The sequence below is a fragment of the Nyctibius grandis genome, chromosome 12 (genome assembly GCF_013368605.1).
Source record: "Nyctibius grandis isolate bNycGra1 chromosome 12, bNycGra1.pri, whole genome shotgun sequence".
Taxonomy (NCBI): domain Eukaryota; kingdom Metazoa; phylum Chordata; class Aves; order Nyctibiiformes; family Nyctibiidae; genus Nyctibius; species Nyctibius grandis.
In genome coordinates this window covers 10,390,109-10,411,357 of record NC_090669.1, presented here as the reverse complement: position 1 = coordinate 10,411,357, position 21,249 = coordinate 10,390,109, and positions in this window count along the sequence as shown.

The following is a 21,249-nucleotide window of genomic DNA, read 5'->3' as shown; positions in this document are numbered from 1 at the left end:
CTAAATATTGTTTGTTACAAAACAGATGTCACATGAAATTATGCCATATGTGCCATTAAACATTTTTCTTTTTTTCCTTTTTTTTTTTTTTTTTTTTTTACAGTGGAAACCAAGATGTAGTTTCAGAAGTGAGTGTATTTGGCTTTTCAAGGATTTGAAGCATGAAAGCAACATCTCTGAAATATTTTTTAAACCTGCTGTGCATCCTGTGCAACCCGGTTTCGCAGGTGGAATCTGAGTGTTTTAAATATAGATATCTTAAAAATAAAGAAATATGCTAAATGTATGATTGTGATACTACTTCTCCACAGGTTCCACTGATTTATCATAGAGGTAAATGAGAAATTTCTACAATTTTCCCCCACCACTTAAATTTTAGTACTTTTATCACATTATTACCTTTAAATACAGGTATTTTGACTTGAAAATTAATACATACTTTCACCTACCTAAAAAAAAAAAAATCCAGCTAATGGCTGTATACAATTCTCTGCAAATATTTTATATTGGAATCTGAGAATAGTGGGCACGTGGGATTCACGGAGGTCAAGGATGGTCAATGCAGACCTGCTTTGGAGTGAAACACAAAACCACTAACTCTGCACGAGAAAAGGGAGGTTTGACTTTGATTGTTTTTACAAAACCATATATGTAAAAGCAGAGCAATCTATATCTCCAGACTTTGAAAGTGTGAACTCCACAACAGAGCGAGCAGAATGTAGGAAGCATGTTGCTGAGTGCCATACAGTAAAACAAAATCTGGTTGCCACAAGAAGAGTGACATTGGCATCAGAGGCAAAGACACTTACACCCACAAATGGAAACGTGGCACAGTGGGAAAGCTAGAGGAAGAGGAGCAGATGCAGCAGCACAAGGAAGAAACTCAAAGCAAAGACCTTCAGACTCCATATGTAGTTTTCTTTCTCTTAGTCATCAAAAGGCTGAAGACAGGGTAAACAAAAAGGGAGATAAAGAAAAGAAGGTGAAGAAAATATTTTCTTTTTCTTTCCCCCCTGCCAAATGCAAAATACTTGCTTATATTTCTAAACATACTAGCTCTGTGAGTCTTCTCTCTAATACAAATAACTAATTGCTTGCCAGCAAGCATTAAAACTGGGAGGAAAAGTCCTTGATCTCCCAGCTTGGGGGAGATTCCTGAGGCTTCTAGTCTGCAAAAAAAACCCTGCAAATAAACTTTAACACTTCAGTGGATGGAGCACCCCCCTCTAACACTACAAACTTCCATTACAAAGCCAACCAAAATGATTGCAGACCCCAAGACATGGCACTGCGCCTGGTGAACGTGCCTTTCCCAGGTCACAGCACCTTCTGTACCATATCGAATTCCCTTCCTGATTGCTCATATTTTCTGAAGAGAAGTGTCACCTTCTTCACGTCCTGTTTGTAGTTTGGCAGGTTTACTTAGATTATTTGTAGAAGAGCTGCAGATGAGGCCACCATGAAGGGTCTCTGCGATGACTCATTCACACCACCAAACACATGGGAGTCAGATAATTACTGGTTTATTGGCTTACCAAATTGGGAGCTTTTCCCACAGAGAGAAGCTTTTTCAGCACCGTGATGCAGCATAACTCCAACACCTTCATTGAACCAGTCCCACCAGCTCTGCCTGAGGTTAATACCAGGAGGATGAGCCCTTGCTGGTTTGGTGCCCACCTCACAGGTCAGGGAGCGATTGGGGTGCCCAGAGCCCTGACCGATGGGGAGAGGGTCCTGGAGCCCCCCCACCACCGCAGAGATGGGCACCTGGTGCCAACATGTCCCCCTCAGATCTGGTGCTGTGATGCAAAACACCACCCAGAAACTGCTGGTTTTCCAAATTTCCTGGTCTAACGTGCCTTGGCTAAGACTAAATGGGGTTTTCATTGACAGCTCAAGAGATGAAGTAGAAGCAGGTCAAGCATTTCCCTGGGTTAAAGCACAGCCACCGAGGAAGCCAATGGTGAGAAGTCAGGAGCAGCTACTCTGCAGCAACCTCCCTTGTGGCAAATCCCTAGTTCATGCAAGATGTTCAGCATAGAAGACATGCACACCTTTAAAAATATATCAAACTCAGCTTTTTCTCTGAAAATATACTATTTTTTTCCCCTTCTTCTAGAGTAGGGCAAGATTATTTTTAAATGATGCAGCTAGATGCCAGTATATGGGGTGACAGATTCTTTACAAACACCAAAGATCTGAGAGCAGGAAAGATTACAGGCAACCCTACAACCTCCAGTTAAATGCAAACATATTTGTAAAAGCTTCCTCTTCTCCCTGCCTCCATATTGCACCTTCTGCAGCAAAATGTTTAGTACGTGATAAAAATAGCTAGATCTTTCAAAATCTTAGAAGAAAGGTACTTGAATGTTTTTCTTTAAATGTTGTATTTTCTTAAAGGCAACATAATGAGGTCACCTGAAGCTGGATGCAAGCTGATAAACTGTGTTTAGGAGAAACCAGAGGTTGAGCGAGGGGGTTCTAGCAGAGGAAAACAAAGAGAATGATTGCAAAAGTCAGATCTCAAAATGTTAATCAGATTCAGAAACATAAAACATGACAATTTAATGGTGTTTGGTTAAAACTAGAAAATTTTAAAGTTCTAAGTATCTTACATTGAATTCTAATACTTTTTTAATTATTAGATATAAAATGCTTACAATTTTCAGTGAAAATTAGACTTGGTAATTTATATTTCTTGTTTATACAGTACAATTTGCTGATGAAAAAATGTGCTAAACTTATTGATTCATGACCATAATTGTTTAATTATTTATCATTGCAGAATTATATTAGCATTTATAATAATGCAGATGTGCACAAAGGCTAAGAAGTCATATACAGCTTTTGTTTTGTGTTTGCTATGCTGAAATTGGGTTGATCCAGGTTGTGTGTGCATACTGCATATTGTAAGTGTTGCAACTCGGTGTCTCTTGGTTTTACCGGAGTTATAGCGAGTCAAACCAATAGCCGCAACAAGGAAAACGCTCCGATCACTAATAAAGTATATAAATCCAAAGCTAACAGCATGGCAAAAGAAGTCTCTTCTCAGATTGATTCCTCTGTTACCACAATGCGCATTAAATTCAGTGCAACACATGCACAGCTGTTTGCTTCATACCACCCACAGTAAAGGAATATCTCGTGTGCGTTTGGTACAAGGGAAACCAACAAGAGCTGCACACCACAAAAATTACAACCAGCTAAACCAGCCAAAATCTTCATGAGGCCAGTTAAAGAAGAACACAAGAACTCTCGATATGAGAGAAACATATTCCTTTAATTTTCATCTTTATTTTAAGGGATCATAAACACTGGAAGAAAATGACAGATGCCTCACTTCAGTCTCTCCTCCCCTCTGTGTGCAAAATCTATTCCCTCAAGGAACTACAATAAGACTGACATACATCCCTTTCTTGAAAGCCGCTAAAATAGCTTTGCCATGGGCTTCACAAGAAATTTGTAACACTAAGTGTGTCTTTCTGGACTCATCCTTTTGACGTATTGATAGTCAAGATTCCCATTGCCTGTCCCCTCTGCGCTCTTTTCACCTAAGACTATTTACTGGTGCTACCTTTTCATAATTAAGAGTCCGTATCAAAGCAGTTGTAACACCCTTTAAGCAGCTTTTCTAAGCAATCACATCTAAATGAAACAGCAAAGTATAAAAATGCCCCATCTCCTGCTGTGCCTAACTGATTTGCTCTGCATTTTACCCTCAGGGAGGTGCCGATTCACAAAGACAGGGAAGAAGGACCGTTCACAAAAGCAGCACTGCACAAACAGCAAGAAGAGCTGCTTGTGTATTTTACACCTACACGTGCAGAGTGTCTCTAAAAGCAGCCCCCCAACCATGCTCCAGCTATTTTGGCTGGATTGTTTATCACAATTCACGGAAGTGAGTGTTTAACCTCCTGACTCCTGCATCACGGCACAGGTCAGGTATTTGTTTCTTTTGTTAGATTAATATTGGTGACAGAATAACATACTCATTAATGGTGATAATAGTTATACAGTGAGGTAGAATAGCAATTCTTCCAGTGTATCATACAAAGCAGTTTCATTAATTAATAAAATTTATTAAAGAATACAAGACAATCAAGGAAAACACACTTCTGTTAAGCACCTTCTCAAATGCTGGTCGTTGGCTCAGTAACTTTAAACCTATCTACCTGTTATGGTAACGCTAGATGTGCCACGCAGAGGGACAAGTGACAGGAAAGCACACCCTGGCTCAGAGGTGGACAAGCATCCATCCCCCTCGGCTAGCAGGGTCAGAAGCGCCCAGTGAGGCTGCAAGGGGCTCCAGGGCACGAGAGACATGGAGGAGCAATACAGCAGCACAAACCATATCCCATGCTGAGTACATGCTAACTGCAGGATTGGACCCTGAACAACAACAGACCCACCACCATACGCTGGATAAATCCCTCCATTTTCCAGCTTTCTCTATATGTAAAGGACCAGTTCCCCAAGACTGCTTCTGCAAGGTCCTAATCACACCTTTAAGAGGTTTGGGTGAGGACTTTTCCTGAGTAGGATGATCTCAAAACTCTTTGTGGATATTAATACCCAAATCCTCATAAAAATCTCTGGGTAGGATGGCCATTTAACAAACTATTTACCAGAACTGCAGAACAACATGCCGTTTTTGTTTTTCTTCCTAAAAACTAATGTTAAAAAAAAATCTATGGCACAGTAGAAACTAGAATCCAAGTTCCTTGTTTCAGAGCTACCTTAGGCAGCAGTGCCTGTATTTCTTTAAGCGATCATATTCCTACATGACTGTCATATCAGATTTTAACTCTGGTTACCAACCACTGTCATTAGCTATCTGGGGGATTTATTGGTTTTGCCAAGCAAGGTAATATAAATTCAGCTGTGCATTCAGTACTGAAACAGTTTTATGGGAAAAAAGGTGGTGAGGAAGAGGAAGATTGCTATAGGGGCCACAAGACTAAGTTCCCTGAATTCACGCAGGCATTAGTGAAGTTACATAGCATTTTTCATCTCCAGTTCCACCATGCATTACTATGAGATAGTAATTGCTCAGTGCCACGCAGATAGGTGCTTAAGAGATTAGAAAATGCCTGAATACAACAGACACAGTAACAGGGGTAACAGACATGCCATGGCAGCCACCGGGGAGAAGGTATATCTCACCTTACTTTGCTTACTCTGTTTTGTTCAAACATAAGTGTCTTTTGGGAAATGACAATGAATCAAGATCTATTTTTCTTATGAGCTTTTCTCTTCACTTCAGTTGGTGTCATATCTACATTAAACCAGAAGTGGCTGGTGAGATCAAAATGCCCATAGTCAGCCCCCATTTCAGTTTGAAGTGGTTTTTTAAGATGTCAAGACCTATTCATAAACCAAACACATCTAACAGGCAAGAAGTAGAGAATAACTTTTTAAAGTGATGTTTGCTGGCTTGCCAATATTTGCTGCAAAACTTCAGACATCTGGCAAAAAAAGTAACAAATTTCATCTAATATTTCTCCCCTTCACTCTATTCCTTCTGGAAAATGAAACCTATTTTGAAACCAAAGTCAACAAGACACTGTCTCAGGAAGAGGTTTTGAGGTTTGTTTTGGTTCCTGCTCAGGACTTGGTGTAGTCACCAGCAAGTCACTTCCGAGTGTCAGAGTTTATTATTTTCCTTGGATGTCCAAATGGAAACTGAGGTCATTCCAAATCCTTCTCATAAAGGAAGTGCTTACGACTCATAAGTCATGACCCAGAACTCAGTACTTCAGTTTACTTATCTGTCAAATAACAAACACCCACCTGTTGCAGTTCTTACTAAATGATGTGTAAAGTCACTACATTTATACAAGGCCGATGTCAGTCAGTAGTCTAAACTCTCCCCTTTTGCATCAGCATCAGTCTGGAGCAACTGAACTTGCAGCAAAGCAGCATAACTTAGTGCAAATTGGCCCATGTCCTCCACACCACTGCCGCTGAAGTCAGATGGAGAGTCCTGCAGGAACTAATGCAAAAAAACACTGCTTTAAAACACTTAATGAAGAAATGAGGTGGAATTGAAATGAATTTTCACAGCAATCAATGCAACGCTTCAATGTTTCCTTGGAAAGCCTGGCTCCTCTCCTCCCAGGTTGCCTTTCCCTCTTTCCCATTGTATTTTCATCAATTTAGAACTTAAATCGCCAAAACAGTTGTGTGACTTTCAAAAATGCTTGAAATGTGTAAGCGTGAAAATACGTTTTGTGTGGCTGTGTGCAGCCATGAAACATTTCTTTAAGGAAGAGATTGAAGTTGTATCTCTTCTGTTACTTGCCTGGGTTTGTTGTCACCATTGTTGTACCCCCACAGTATATAATGGCTAATGAGAAAGTACAGCTGAAGTACAATGGATGGGTTTTGTCCTTCATTGAAGTCATTGTTTTTCACCACACTCAATTTTCAATATTTTTGCTTTAAAACAAATCTTTGAACTGAAGCCTGCATTCTTCTCTTGTTCCCACACTAATCTCCTACTTGCCAATCCTCACAATTTGCACATATTGCTATATTTGTTGTTTTTCTTAAAGCTCTTCATAATTACATCACAATTAATTCCTTAAATTTAAAAGTGGTTTGAGCTCTCCTAATCATACAGACAACCTCAAGAATATTGCCAAATTAATCTAATGGCCTCCAAACCAAAAAGCAATGAACAAAAGACAAAAATCATTTAAAAAACCCTCCTCATAAGCCAACGTTGTGCTTCTGGGTAGCCTGACTTGTGGCTGCAAATGCTGGGCTTTAGTAACGTAAACTGCTCTTGGCACAAAGATCCTATAAACTTTGTACAACTTCTTAAGCTCAGGGAGGTAAATGCCCTGACCCAAGGGCACACAGGAAAAGGGCTAAAAACCCCAATCTTCCAGTTCCCAGATGGATGCCTTATTCACAGACATGCAGATCCTAGACTGCATTCTTATCCCTTTAACAGCCCATCCCACAGGGCTTTCTAGAAACTGTGAGCTTTCTACTGATCCTGCAGCTGGAACCCAACAGCAGCTGGTCTCTCTTCCTGCTCCTTCAGTCTCCAAATGGGAGGTCAATGCCATGTTCACATAGCCCACGAACATCCATACAGCCCTTAATGCACTGGACTCTCAAATATCAACAATTCAGCACATGAGGGCCTACAATCCCCCTTCTGTACTTCTCCACCATGACAAGAAGGACCCCTCTCTGGTGGTATCAGAACCAAATGTACTGATGTGCCCAGGCAGAGATACCAACACCATCTCAGAAGGAAACACCACCTGCACAGCACAAAGCACATCGGTCTACAGAAAAAAACACCTTATATACCTCAAAATGAACAAGAGGTAGAGAATTAATCATCTTCAGATCATAGAGGGAGCCCTGTTTCTTTGGTCTGTTCAAAGTGCCTCCTGGACTTAAAAGAGCTCAGAGAGGCCTGTGGTTTAATGGAGTCAAATTTCATTCATCAAGTAAAAATAAATCAAGGCAAATAAATTAAAACCTCCTTCCCCTCCCCCCTGATGGCATTAAAACTCTCAGAAAGCCTCTCCAGAACTGAGCAAGCAGAGGCTGAGCAACCTACTCTGGAATGGTCATCTATAAAGTCCCATCTGGGGAGTCCTGTCCTGCAACGCACTGCCAGGTAACCTCCATGTCAAGCTGATTTCAGAGGCTGCACAACGTGGAACCAGGCTCTCCGGCTTTTTCCCTGACCCTACAGGGCACGACTCCCGTTGCAACACACAAGAGTTAGCCCAGTATTCTTATCACCACCCAGACCCCAATAAGAATTCAAACTAAAGTGGTGGGGGAAAAAAAAGAATGTTTTAGGAGATCAAGCGCAGTTTTGTCTGTGAATAATAAGGGTAAACCATGAGATATCTTAATCTTTATCCCATATTCATACATTTACAGCCAAAAAGCAAGGAACAATATCTGAAACATTCAAAGAATACTATGCCAGCACTTATGTAGTGACACTTGAGATGAAGAAGATAATTGAAAGGACGATTGCACTGGGCTTGTACTCCATTGATAAGAAAGGTTTTAGAGAGCCCATTCAGTATGCTCAGCCATGATACAAGATGCCAGGAGAAAACACAGTACTGCGGCAGTGACAGTACCTTGGATCTATGAAACATTAAAATGAAAGATAAAGGCGGCTCTGAAAGAAGCAACACTGGGCCCAGTTTGCTCGGTGACAAACATTTGGACAAATGTCTAGACGTCGGAATACCTCTTAATCACTGCCCACTGTCTGTCACCCTGCATTGCCATGCAAATATCTGCCCGTAAATTAGAAGCCTTTGCAGTCTCTTCCATTGATAAAGGTCAACAAGGGAAACACCAACAGCCAAAATCCTGCATGGCTGTTCTCTTGGCATCTGCCAGCGGCGCTGACGCAAGGTCCAAACCCAGGAAAAACACGAGGTGATCACTTGGTTTGCTGTTCTATTTATTAAACGTCTCTTGCTTGATTATAACTAAGCACTAAGTTTTTGCAATACTAGCAAAATCTGTAACGGTTTCTATAACTCTCATGATATTCTAAGCTAACTTCAGAGGCAGAGCAATTTACCAGAACTGCAGCTTAAACAAGTTTGAATTTCATTTGCTATATATATGAAGAGAATGCTCTTACTGAAAAAAGAAATGCATGAGCGCACATTAAAGCAGAGCTTTGATTCTGAACTCTTTATCCTGAACTCTGAACAATGGATACTTATGAATCATTTGTGCTGCATACTGAAGCCTTTTGAACTGGTAACAAGAGAAATCAGTTCTGCTAATGCATCTCTCATCCGAGATCTCTCACTCATCCAGATTTTAAATCTGAAACTTAGAAGAATAAAATCATCTTTTTGGAAGGACCAAAAGTATTTTGGAAAACAGACTGGTCAGATGGAAGGAGAATTTCTGGATGGGGCAATAAGGAGATTGTGTGCAGGTTCTGATTTTCAAGACCAGATGTTCAAAATAAATGTCTGAAAAAGGTGGTGAAGAGGCCTTACAAAGTGGTTTGCGTTGCCTGTATTTGGGGTCTGGCAGGGCAATACTGTCACTCTGCAGCATGCAGCAAAACTATATCATGGAGGTCCTAATGATTAGGATGACATTAAAGTTTTGGATGTGGACGAAACACTGGATTAAAGTATAGGAACCTATCCTATATACTGGCATAAATTTGGTCCTAGTAATGAAAAAAATACAGCAAAGCTAGGAATTCTTTCATAAGGAAAGCCAGCCTTTACTAGTACAATAAAATCTCTCTGTATAAGCCATCTTTAGTCCTTCCCTACCTCTTACAGTTAACAGAAAATGCTCCAAACACAAGGCTTCTAGTTAAGAATTTTATGTAAGTCTGGTGTAACAAGCTCCATGTTTGAGGGTATGTTTCACAAAAGAGATCAAACTCAGATTAAAAGAATTAAAAGTGCAGCCTGCAACGATGCATGAACAGATAGGTTCCTCCAACTCCAGGCTTTTGAGAATTCCTTTTAAACAGTAGAGAAAAGTGTGCAAAAAAGCTACTGAAACTTTTATAAGAGATAAATTGCACAATACCAACCTGATTAAATTTCAAATGCTATCAACTTTTGCTTAGAGTCTACGATAGAGAGCAGACCTGAATTGAGAGTGCAGCCGTCAAAAATGCTTTCCAGACAGGTCCAGACATATGTCTAAGTGAATGTCCACATTAAATGACAATGTCACTAACGACAGAAGCATTGAAAGATCAAAATGAAGTGCACAATCAGAACTCTGTATTCCAGTGCAAAATTTACCCTTAATATTTAGCAGCGATGACCTCCGGATGATAAAATACCTGCAGGGGCCCGAGTATTAAGTGCACACGACTGTACGACAGAGGAGCTGGCATTAGCAAGCTGCTAAATCACAGCTTGTAGGTAAATGCTGCAGCAGTTAGATGCCTATGCAAGATGCATAGGGATAAAACCAGTCACGTAAGAATAACGCAGCATTTTTTGTCCCCTCTCCCTGCCACGCAGCCTCTCCCTGCCACGCAGCTCGCTGATAAAAGCACATTTACTCTGTCAGCTCCCCAGGTAAATGCATTACATCCATGCTCAGCTACCAGGATTTTGCAGCTCAGAAAGGGCAGGTGGTAGGAGGAGGCAGAAGACATCCCAAGGCAGCCCCGGGGAACTTGGTAGTGGCTGAGGGGGCCTGTAGTGCTGGGGCACTGGTGAACAGTGGGGTCTTGCCCCACGTGTCCCTCTTCAGTGGTGACCTCTCAAAAAGGGAGTGTCAACCGCTACCAACATTAGAGCACAGATAGGTCTTTGCCATGACCCTCTTCCCACAGGGGTGATTTAGGGGCAGGGTGCAGTTAATCAGTGACTTTATTCTCAACTTTTTGGATCCACCTGTAACCCCCAGTGTTTCATCAAACTTCATTCTTGCCCTCTTTATAAATGAATACGCACTTAAGATGAGACAGTTGTAGCATTTCATAAGCACATGCCATAAATACTGTCTCATATGCCAAACTGAAAGCGCTCTCTCTCTCTCTCATGTTTAGTGACCCTTAAATCACACTTCTTTCAGATCACCCAACTGTTACAGTAACAGCAAAAGCAACAGGATGGAAATAGCAAAATTCCCCACACATGCACATTTTAGGCTGTATTCACAAAAAGGGGCGACCTCCACTCTGAAATGCAGCCAGCTCTGGGGCAAAATGAGTTCTGGTTTGGGAAGCGACATAACTTCCCATAGAATTTTGGAGAAAAGACAAGTTTTGCACAAGCCAGCTCTGCTCATCTAAAGCAAACAGGATAGTAACAGGAATTTCTCCTTTGCAGAAAGAGCAACACTGGAAGCTATCGCACATGCTAACCGGCACAGCATGCCAGTTGCTAACTTGGTAAAAATGGCCAGAAGAAACTGAAAAATCTGAATCTGTATTTTCCAGGAAGCTAAGAGTAAGATTTACATAACCAAGTCCCTGTAGCTGGGACAAGAGCAACAGCAAAGGAAGCAGAGAACAAACCACCAATGCAGTGGGGCAAGTTCTCATTTGTGATGCTAGAGCTGCTTTTATGTGCCGAGCTCCCATCCTTCAACAGCAGTCAATGTTTTAATGTGGACTGGGCACATAAATGCAGATCAATTTATGCATTAAAAAAAATCATCTACATGTGCATTTATTTCAATTTCATTTTAGTGAATCAGGTCCTGATTCAATGCTAACTGAAAACCCTTGAAATAACTGTGGACTTGCTCATAGCCAATTCTGTGTCACCACTATGAAATTAGTAGTGAAATTAAATGGCTCAACAGTGCTAAGACATTCCCCAACTACTCCAGCAAGCAGTCGCTCACCTCTAAGGTTAACAGGATAAAGGCTGGATAAAGAAACTACTCATTATACCAGCTCTACAAAGAAGCAATTATGAGACTTTATAAAGTGGTTTCAAATATATTTTGCAAACTAGGACTCAGACAAATGTTAGTGGCAGCAAATTACAGTACTTAGCAGAATTATCACCAGAAAAGAGACTCTTTTAATCTATAAAAAATATCAACAAAAGATGTAAATATGGACTCCTCAATGGGTGGTATAACTTGAAGAAAATATACATCTAATCTCACAGTGTGTTACCTCCAGTACCTGGAGAGAAGGTTAACAATTCAGAGCTGTTTCCTACAGCTATAGAATATATTTTGATGTAGATTTCTAGATATCACAGACTTAAAATCTATTGTATAATCACAGGGCAAGTGCAAGGAACCTGGGGACATACTTCTCTACAGTAAAGTGCTGGAACACTGGCTTTCATTTTAATCAATGTTATTCCCTGTTTTTAACAAATTATATTTCATTCTGTGGCCTTTTGGTTCTATTTTTCTCAGCGTAAACAGCAACAGCGCTTTTACCACCACACGTACAATTTGCAGGCTGTGTATTGGCATTACACATGCATTTATCTCCACGTGCGACAGGCGGATGGGAGAAAACAGCATCACCCTCACAGCACCTCCTGATGATCACCAGATTATGATCTTCTTTGCATCACCGTAAATCCAGAGCAACTGTACTCGGGTACCAGCAGACCTGTCGCTGCTCTGGGTTAAACCGCACATGCTGGCAGGGAATGCGTTGGTGATCCACGGGTTTACAACCCAATATCCATTCCCAGAATTCCCATTCAAGTCAATACAAGCAGTGGAAATCAGAACCTTGAGATGTCAAGCAGTCACTGCAGGTTTACATCAGGGTAACACAGAGAAGAATTTGTCCATCCTGTCACACACACTTCACATATGAATACCCTGAACATCAATCTGCAATTCAAGAAGCTGGAGATCCCTCCAGCTTTGGTGTCCCCTTGCTCAGAGCATGAAGCTCTCCAGTGGAGGCCAACGCTTGTGGAATGTGACCAACCACCGTCACAAGCAGAAAACACTTCTGTGGCTCCCTGACATTTCTTTCTCTGAAGTTTTCAGTCTCATCTTCATCAAAGGAAGAATATGCATGGTTTTAAATTCTTCCCATTAAAATCTTATACAAAAAGTTTTTTGGATGACACTCCAGCAGATCTGGAAAGCAGCCCTGATCATGCACTCCAGTATGCAAAGGAGACAACCCTCCAGGGTAGTGGCAATCACTGCAGCCCCCTCTTTCCGTGAGGAGCCTTGCCCCTACCCCAACTCCACTCCCAACCAGATTTACTCACGAGCATGTTGTAGCTGCCAGCGCTGAGCATCTGAATCCCTCTGCATTAACTAAACACAACGGGGAAGTGAGCTTCCATGGGCTCTTTAACCCTTCCTTGCCTCACTCATTTTAATTTGTGTTTGGCAAGCTCCAAAACATTCAGAGGTCAGGTTTTAGCTTAATTAAGAGACCACAAAAATCCAGACAGTCATCCAAACCTTCTGAGCACTCGGAGTGTGGGAAAGTAAAGTAAGAAAATCACGTGCCAGCAAGTTTGCTGAAGATTCCTAGCATTTGCTGCTCTGAACAAGGCTTGAAAATATCAGAACCATTTCTCTCTCTCTCATACTGAACTTGAGCCCTGCAGAGACCCCACCAAAAACTGAATGCAAAACACCTGAGCTCTGGTGCATTATCACTTGCAGCTGCTGATTTTCCAGTATCCCTCAGTTATTTTTCAGACTTCTCCCCAGGAAAACTGCTGGGGATACCACTGCTGCCTACATTGTTCTGTCATACACCATCTCTTCAGTTTTCTCCAGCAGTTCTTTTATTTTTAAAACCTATCTTCCTAAATTTGGAAAAAAAAAAATCCTCTCCTTTGTTCCCCAGGTGGGTATAATTCACCCCTTACTTCTCCACATTTGATATCTGACTCCTGGATGAAACAGCACAGACCTGCAGCATCAGCAGTTCCTGAAGGGACCATGCCTTTCCCTTACTATTTGGATAATGGTTGCTCCACGAGATCAATTAAAGGAAGAAAATGAAAACAGGAATTGATACCCGAGCCTAGGCCCTTGCCCAAGCTGAGGGCACCGACAATTGCAGAGATAATTTAGCAGTGCTCTTCTGCCCTCATTTTGTCCATGTTTATTTATGCATCTTTCTGTTATAAGCATCACGTGTTAAAGTCAATAGCCTACCACTGCTTATCAGAAAACAAGTGGAGCCAGACCCAGCCTTCTATAAATAAGATTTACTCTATTGGCTAAATAATGACATCTAAACTGGTCTGATTTAACTGACTATGGCAGTTCTTAGAGCAAAATTTAATTACACTTTGTACTTATTACAGTTCCTTTGTGTGCCTCTTGCTTCCCAGCAATTCTGAAATATAGACTTAAGTCTGCTATACAATATATCTCCATACCTATAGTGACATGTGCTAACAGATGGCACTGCGAGCACGGAGCAGCAGATCAGCATGAGTTGTCAGTTTTGGTGGCCACATTTTCCCTGAAGTTATCGCAGCCCAGCACAAAATGGCATGAAATAATCACCGGCCATTTCCCACGGGCTGGGAAGAGCATGACTCAGCACCGGTGTTTTTTTATAACACACAAACACTTAACTTTCTCAAAATGCTTTTATATTTATGGAGTGCATTCATTATGGAAGTCTGCTAAGTAACCGATGTGCTAGGATGATACTGCTCAACCATAAATGCAGCAAGAGCACTGACATCTTGGGTCCTTGGGTGGGCTGGGCAGCGCGCCGCGCCACCGCTGAGGAGGCAAAGGACGCATGTTTGCGTGCAACGGATAATATTGCTCTATAAAATTATATTAGATGTGCATTAAGGGCTGTAACAGAAGACAGTAAGAGCAAAGGATATGCACAAGCAGGAAAGAGAAGCGCAGGTGGGGCAATGGAAAATGCTCGCACGGCTCTGCCATCCCACCACGGCTCTGCGTTGTGGGGAGCCACCAATGCCCTCACCACTGGGCACGGGGCACAAAGCAGGGGACGAGCCACGTACATTGGTGTCACATCTTACATTCAGGTTTCACATGCACTTTATCACATTCAGCGGAAATTCAGGAGTAGCCCAACGTGGGATTCAGCTTTGCCTGGGACCAATGCACCAATGTTAAGAAAACATACCATGGTGAAGACACAGACACACACTCCTAATGCAATTTAAAGATGAGATGCCCTAAACCTCATCTCCCCTCCAAGCTCTCAAACTTTAGAGCCCCTTAGGACCTATCCTACACTTGCTATCATCTTGCGATTAAATTTCCTGAATTCACACCCCAAACACGTTTTGGCGCAGCTTTACAATACCTGCAAACAGCCTCGGAGCTAGGAGCGATGGAGCTGCTGCCACCTCACCAGAGCCAGGTGTAACACCTCAGCACCTGCCCAATTTGAAGCCTGAGCTGGTTGAAGAGCATCATGGGAACTGTAGTCCTCTCGTCCTCCTCTCCTTCTTCTCCTCCTTCTTCTTCTTCCCCGTCCCTGTCTCCAGCACACACATCCCTCTGGGATCCTTGGACCAGGGATGTCAGGCTGACTGAGCCCAGGCTCAGCTGGCGCATCCCCAGGAAGCAGCTCCTTTCCTCACAGCCTCCAAGGACACAAATGTCTCCTGACATTTTGGACCTTCATCTGGGGAGATCTTCCACAGAGGCTGAAATTAGCTACAATTAAATGCAGGTTTTTCTGATGCTTTTTTTTTTTGTTTTAGCTTTTATGACTGCCCAGCCACTGAATATTTATATTTTTTAAAGGATTCATTGTTCTTCCATTGATGCATGAAATCAAGGTCTCAAAGCAACATCCTTCAAATCCTTTATGGAGGAGAATCCATTTTTTTTTAAATGATTGGTGGAATATTCTTAGTTTGTGTGTTTGCATGTAGAGAACCACTTATATGCAGCTTTAAATATGACTAAGTGGACTCATTTCAGAGGATAAGATGTTACTAGGCAGATAAGAATTTCAGATACAAACTTGAAAGTATAACTGCCATATGAACAGGTAGCAGGAAAGCGTGTGAAATATATTTACTGAAGATCTATATTTTCACCATTTCTCTGCAGTGGAAATGCTTCAGCACACGATTTTCACCATCAAAGCCCGCGGTGTCGTAACCTACTGCAGAATTGTGGCCTTAGGGTACAGTAAATTACTGTAAAATAATTTTAAATGTTTGCTGTTTTCTTTCCAAATGAAAAATACAGAATGAAAGCCTCAAACAACATCACACAGAAATAACTGGTTTGGTTATATTATTGCATAAGTGTGGAAATGCTTTTTAAAACCTCCGCGCTGCTGGGTGGGTGCCCAGGGTGCTGCTGGGGTCCCGGTCCTGCGGTCAGACCAACTGCGGCAGAGCTCGCGGGTCCCTGATGGGTTCCCAACTCTGGCATTGGCGACCTCACGGTTGAAGGGTCTATGCCTCAGGCACTCTTAAAGGCATATAAGTTTGAATTAGGTACTGCATCCACAGCAAAATTTTTCTTTCAAGCTATAAGGCCAAGAAGAAGAAAAATTTTGCAGGAAGATGGCTTCAGTTCTAGTTACAGCAGCACAAACACAACCCTGGCAAAGCCCTGCAGAACAGACATCTCTTAGCATTTCCCTCTCAGAACCACAGCAAAACACATGAAAGGTCATATACAAGATAGGATTTGACACAATAAGATTTCACTCCCATGTTAATGCACCTCAGATCAAGCCTGCAAAAGTGAAATAATAAATTTAGGAAAACAAGCAAAATGACCCTACTGGTTGGTCGGTTTTCTAGATACCATCTACATATTTTAGAAACGTACAACCTTCTAATAGAAATGAATAAACTACTCAACCATAAAGTTGCTATAGAAGATATGCTTGTTCTGATTGGAAAGGGCATCTGCTATCTGCAATATTGATAATACTTTTCAAATTTCATCTGCTTTTGTTTGCATTCTGTGTCGTCTGTTTAAACACACTGGGAATAATAATGAATCCCAGCATTATCTCCACTTTTTCAAGGCCGAACATATAACTTTATCACAAAAATAATTAAAATTCTTTGGCACTCTTGTATCTTTTCCATTAAACGTTATCAAGCAGTGACAATAAACTAACATCAGTCCAAGGCTGCCCATATGCTGCTTTTAAAAAGAATGCATTCATCCCAGGGTGAGATACATGAATTTTGTGTTTACAGGGTCAAACAATTCCAAAGTTTTTTACAGGACTAAAAAAATCTGTGCCTGCACACACACACATGCAAATGCACACACACACATGCAAATGCACACACACAGAGCTGAGGATATTGGGGTCAGAGGCAACACCTACAAACTGGTTTGTTAAAACTTCCTTTCACAGACAACTCTTAGCAGCTTAATGATTTGGAGAACTAAAGATGTAAATATTTTGCATACTTGTACAACACAGTCAGTCCAATAAATGATGCTCTGAAACATTCTTGGATGTCATATGCAGCTAATCTCAGATGTAGCGAATGAATTTTTTCTGAACTGAATTTCGTATATAGGGCTATATATTATCTCCTACTCATAGGAATAATGTTGCAACTTTATTTTGAAATTAATAATTTTACTTCAGTAGGTTTATCATCTTTTATAAACCACATTTCCTTTGTTATCCAAGGTAAAGGAAAATAAAACATATCCTCTGTTAATCATTGCTTGATATTGATTAATACTCATTAGTTATTTAAGAAAGAAGCCACCAACGGTTCATTTTTTTCACGCATCTCTAATTATTTGCCAAGAAAAAACAGTACAGGTTTTAGAATACATTGCTAGAATATCTAACTCCAAAGTCTTTATGATTTTTATAACATGTGCTAACTTCTGCTTAAAATGTAGTAAAGCAATGATGTTGATCTCATTTCAATACCACATGCACAGTACTGCATAGTAATGCACTGGCTTTTATAAGCCAGGAAACAGTACCAACTCACTAAACAGATCCATCAGGATAATTGAAGAACTCATTTCAGGAGAACTCCCATATGAAGGCAGAAATGTTAAAAGATGTTAAATTTTCTTTTTTGTGTATTGTTGGCTCACTTGATAAGCAGAAGCAAGTTTATACAGCTCTGCAGCTAGCGTATAATGCTTAAGCAAGAAATCCATAACTTTTAATATGATGAGATTGTCCTGCTAGGAGAGATGGATTTTTTCCAATATCACTGCTAACAAACAAGTAGAGTTCCCCTGTATCAGCACATTTCTGTTTCTACTCTGCAGCACACATGTGCTTCATTTGGAAACAATACATGGCTCAACATTTTTGGCATATTAAAAATGAGACAAGTACGTTAGACTAGTTGACGGACAGGTATCCTAACAGGTTTCTTTGGAGAATGAGTACAAAATCTTATATAGATAGACACCCTGACAAGGTTGGGGAAAAAGGGAGGGGGGGAAGCGTGAAGTTATTTGTGCTAACTTCCCTTCCAAGATTTAGTGGCAATGTTACTTACCGGAGTGACTGCTCGGTGGACAGATAATGTCACACAGTGTCTTATTACATGATTTCAAACCCCTGTGCACAATCTCACTTGCTGCAGAAAACTTAAATATGTTTCAGGTAGGAGCTAAATAAAAGACATTACTTTTCATCTGCTTTTTCACTTAATGCTAATATAGTCACTTGTCAGTGGATGTAAAAGTAAAGGAGACAAGGGTTTATTTTTATACCTCCCAGAACAGCAACTGGTGATTTCCCTTAGATCATTGCTTTTGTGTGTGCAGGCACTAAGCTTTTTTCTTTTAATATTTTAGGCATACTTTATTTTTTATTCAAAACAGTTTTATCCCAACTCTGACACGCCAATATTGTCAGGAAAGGAGGTGTGATGTTTAAATGTTACTGGGTATTTTTTTCTCGTTATATCTTATGAATGTAGGTGGTGCATCTCATTAATCCTAGAGCTAATCACCAGGCTCACATTATTCATTTCTTCGAAGGTTTGGCTGAAGACATGACTTTGTGGTTCACTTTAGAGGATTTATAGCGCATATGTCTCAATGAGCAGTCAATAGAGACGTGGAGCTGAACTGCTGCTCGGCCGGGGGCTGCTCGGCACCAGCACTGCTGTCAGTGCCCTTCCTGGGGAAAACCACATCCCTAAAAACATACAAGGTGTTCCACACACAACGAATGAAAACGTGCTCTCACTCTAGATAGTTTGTGTTTTGTGTTAAGGAACAACAGCATGGAGACCTATGAAATCTCCACAAGGGACGACGTGAAGGTGAGGCAGACTCCAGCCTTCCTCCTGCGCCGCAGCCCTGCACCCCTCGGGCAGGCAAGGGGACCACTCCGGTTTCTTCTGATGACCAGCTCCCTTTGAGGGATGGACTGCAGAGGTGCTCTTTTGGCCACGATGAGTGGACAGCAGCCACGGGAGCGTCCCATCAAGCTGCCGGTGTGGCACATGGTGCGGCTGGGCTTGCCCTGACCCAGACCTGGTTATGAGGCGTGCAGGACACGAGATGTGCTGGGGCATTGCAGAAGGGAGCCCTGGGCTTTCAGCCGGTGCACAGCACGATCTGGCAGGACGGTCCTGGAGCCTTCATTCCAGTTAATTATCAGCACGTTGCAGCTTCACTTCTTTGCTTTCTTTTTCACCTTCTTTCCTTTTCCCACCTAACCTCCCTTTGGTTCTCTCCAGTACGCACGCCTACTCAATTCAATTAGCCTTGGATACAGCACCGAGGCCTCAGATACCTGTAGTCATTATCCCAAGCACTTTTCATAAGAGTATGGATATTAGCCCCAAAGTCCTGGCAAAGCTCCAGCTAAGCTGATGTATTTACAGTCTAACCTCCCCAAACGTATCTCTTAGTTTTAAATGGGGGAGATATTCTTCATTTCTTTTCTCCTTACATTGCTGCCTAGAGTTTCTGGTAGAGTTAAACTTATTCTTCATGGCAGAATAATGCAGGATTTTTCAGTCTTACCCGCCTTGCAACATTTGGTATTTTTCTTTAAGCTGCTGCTTCTGGACTCCTGAGACTAAGAAGAATCCCGGTTCCCAACCCCTCCCTGTTTTTAAAAACAAGCCTCTAATCCTTGTGTAAAAAAGCTTAAAGCACAAAGCTCCAAAACAACTAAAAGATGCAACTCTACATCTATTATTATCTTTAAAATATCCCACGAATTTAAATTAATTCCCATGTTCCCTGAGCCCTGCCTCAGACATGTTCCCGCAGCTGGTGATGCCAGTGGTGCAGCGGAGCCGGGGCTGAACGCAGCTGTGCCTGTCTCTGCCCTGAGCCAATCTGACTCAGCTTCCACAAGCCCACTTCTCTTCCCAGTTACACCAGCAAGATCACTGGAGTGGCACGACTACAACTGCAGGCAGAATTTGACCCACATATTTTGTGTGAAGGGTGGGCCTGGGGCCAAATCCTGCCCTCCTGTGCAATGCCAAAAGACCACCAGCAGCATGCAGGTAGCGAGATGGTCAATACTCATACCTCCGTGTAATAGGGACAGCCATTTTCAGATGCTTTCTTAAGGTTTTGGCTTCCTCTGTGTTTTCCCTCCTGGCAGGATGAGGGATTTACTGCCCAGCCTCCATCATGTCGTTAACAGAGAGGTGCAGCAAACCCCATCTAACAGGAGGTGCCCAGCTCCCACGGTGTATGCACATCCCTGGTGGTCCCCTCAGCCCCCCACGCGCATGGAGACATATTTCCATCGCTTGGCTAGATGGAAGCAAACCTGCGTATTTCAGACTCCGGAGGAGTCGGGTGTTTAACTCCTCCGCACTCAGTTTGGTAGGTTTTCTTGCCAGGGAGATAATGGGGCATTTTGGGAGTAAGCCTTTTCTTCATCCCCTTGGATCTGGAGATTAAACCAGGCAAGTTTAAATAGCATTTCACGTCATCTGCACCATTATTTACCAGGGTTCTCTCGTGACAGCCTCACAAACATTATTCATTAGTTCGCTCACCTATCTGTACCCCTACCCAGCTACCCAATATTCAAAGTCAATCAGAAAATTAATGATTTCACATTTTCAGCCCATTAAATTATTTATTGCTGGTGTCAATAGAAAGTTTTTAAAAGGTAAAATATCTTTGTATATTGACTGCCAATTCTACATGGATGTAATGGCACCAGGCAGTGTACCACATCATGAAATAAAAATTAAATTGTAGTTGGTCCTTTAAATCAACTCAATTAAAATAAAGAGATTCTTGGCTTGATATAGGGAAATATTTGTATTTCCAATTCTATTTGTTAATACATTGACATATGTGCTATTTTTTAAATGTAGCACTAAGTGCACTTTCTGTCAATGCCATAGATTTTTTAATAGACTGAGAAAATGCATTTCATTTCTTCTTATTTTCCTTCAATACATCATTTGGTTCTGCTTTTTTGCCTGCATGAAATTCATTTTCTAATGGAAATATTTGTTTTGTAAATCAAATATGTATTATGCACAAAATGCAAAGCACAAATTAAATTATGTTAATGAAATGAAAGAGATATGAAATGCATATTTCATGGACAAAACATAACCTCAGCAAACAACCATTTCTTGATAAAATCTTTAAACACAATCTCATTCTGTGACAGACATATTGTTAAAGCAGATAGCACCTCATTTAAATGGTTTCCTTTAATATTAGTGCTTAGTATATAATTGTAAATAACTTTTGGGATGAAAAACCAATAATGAAATACTGTCTTTAATAGTTTGCTATTGATGTCAGCATAAAATTTGTAGTAGTTGAATATTGGAAATTGGGAGTGTGCACACATATAGTCAAAAGCTGTAAATGATTGCATATTTAAAT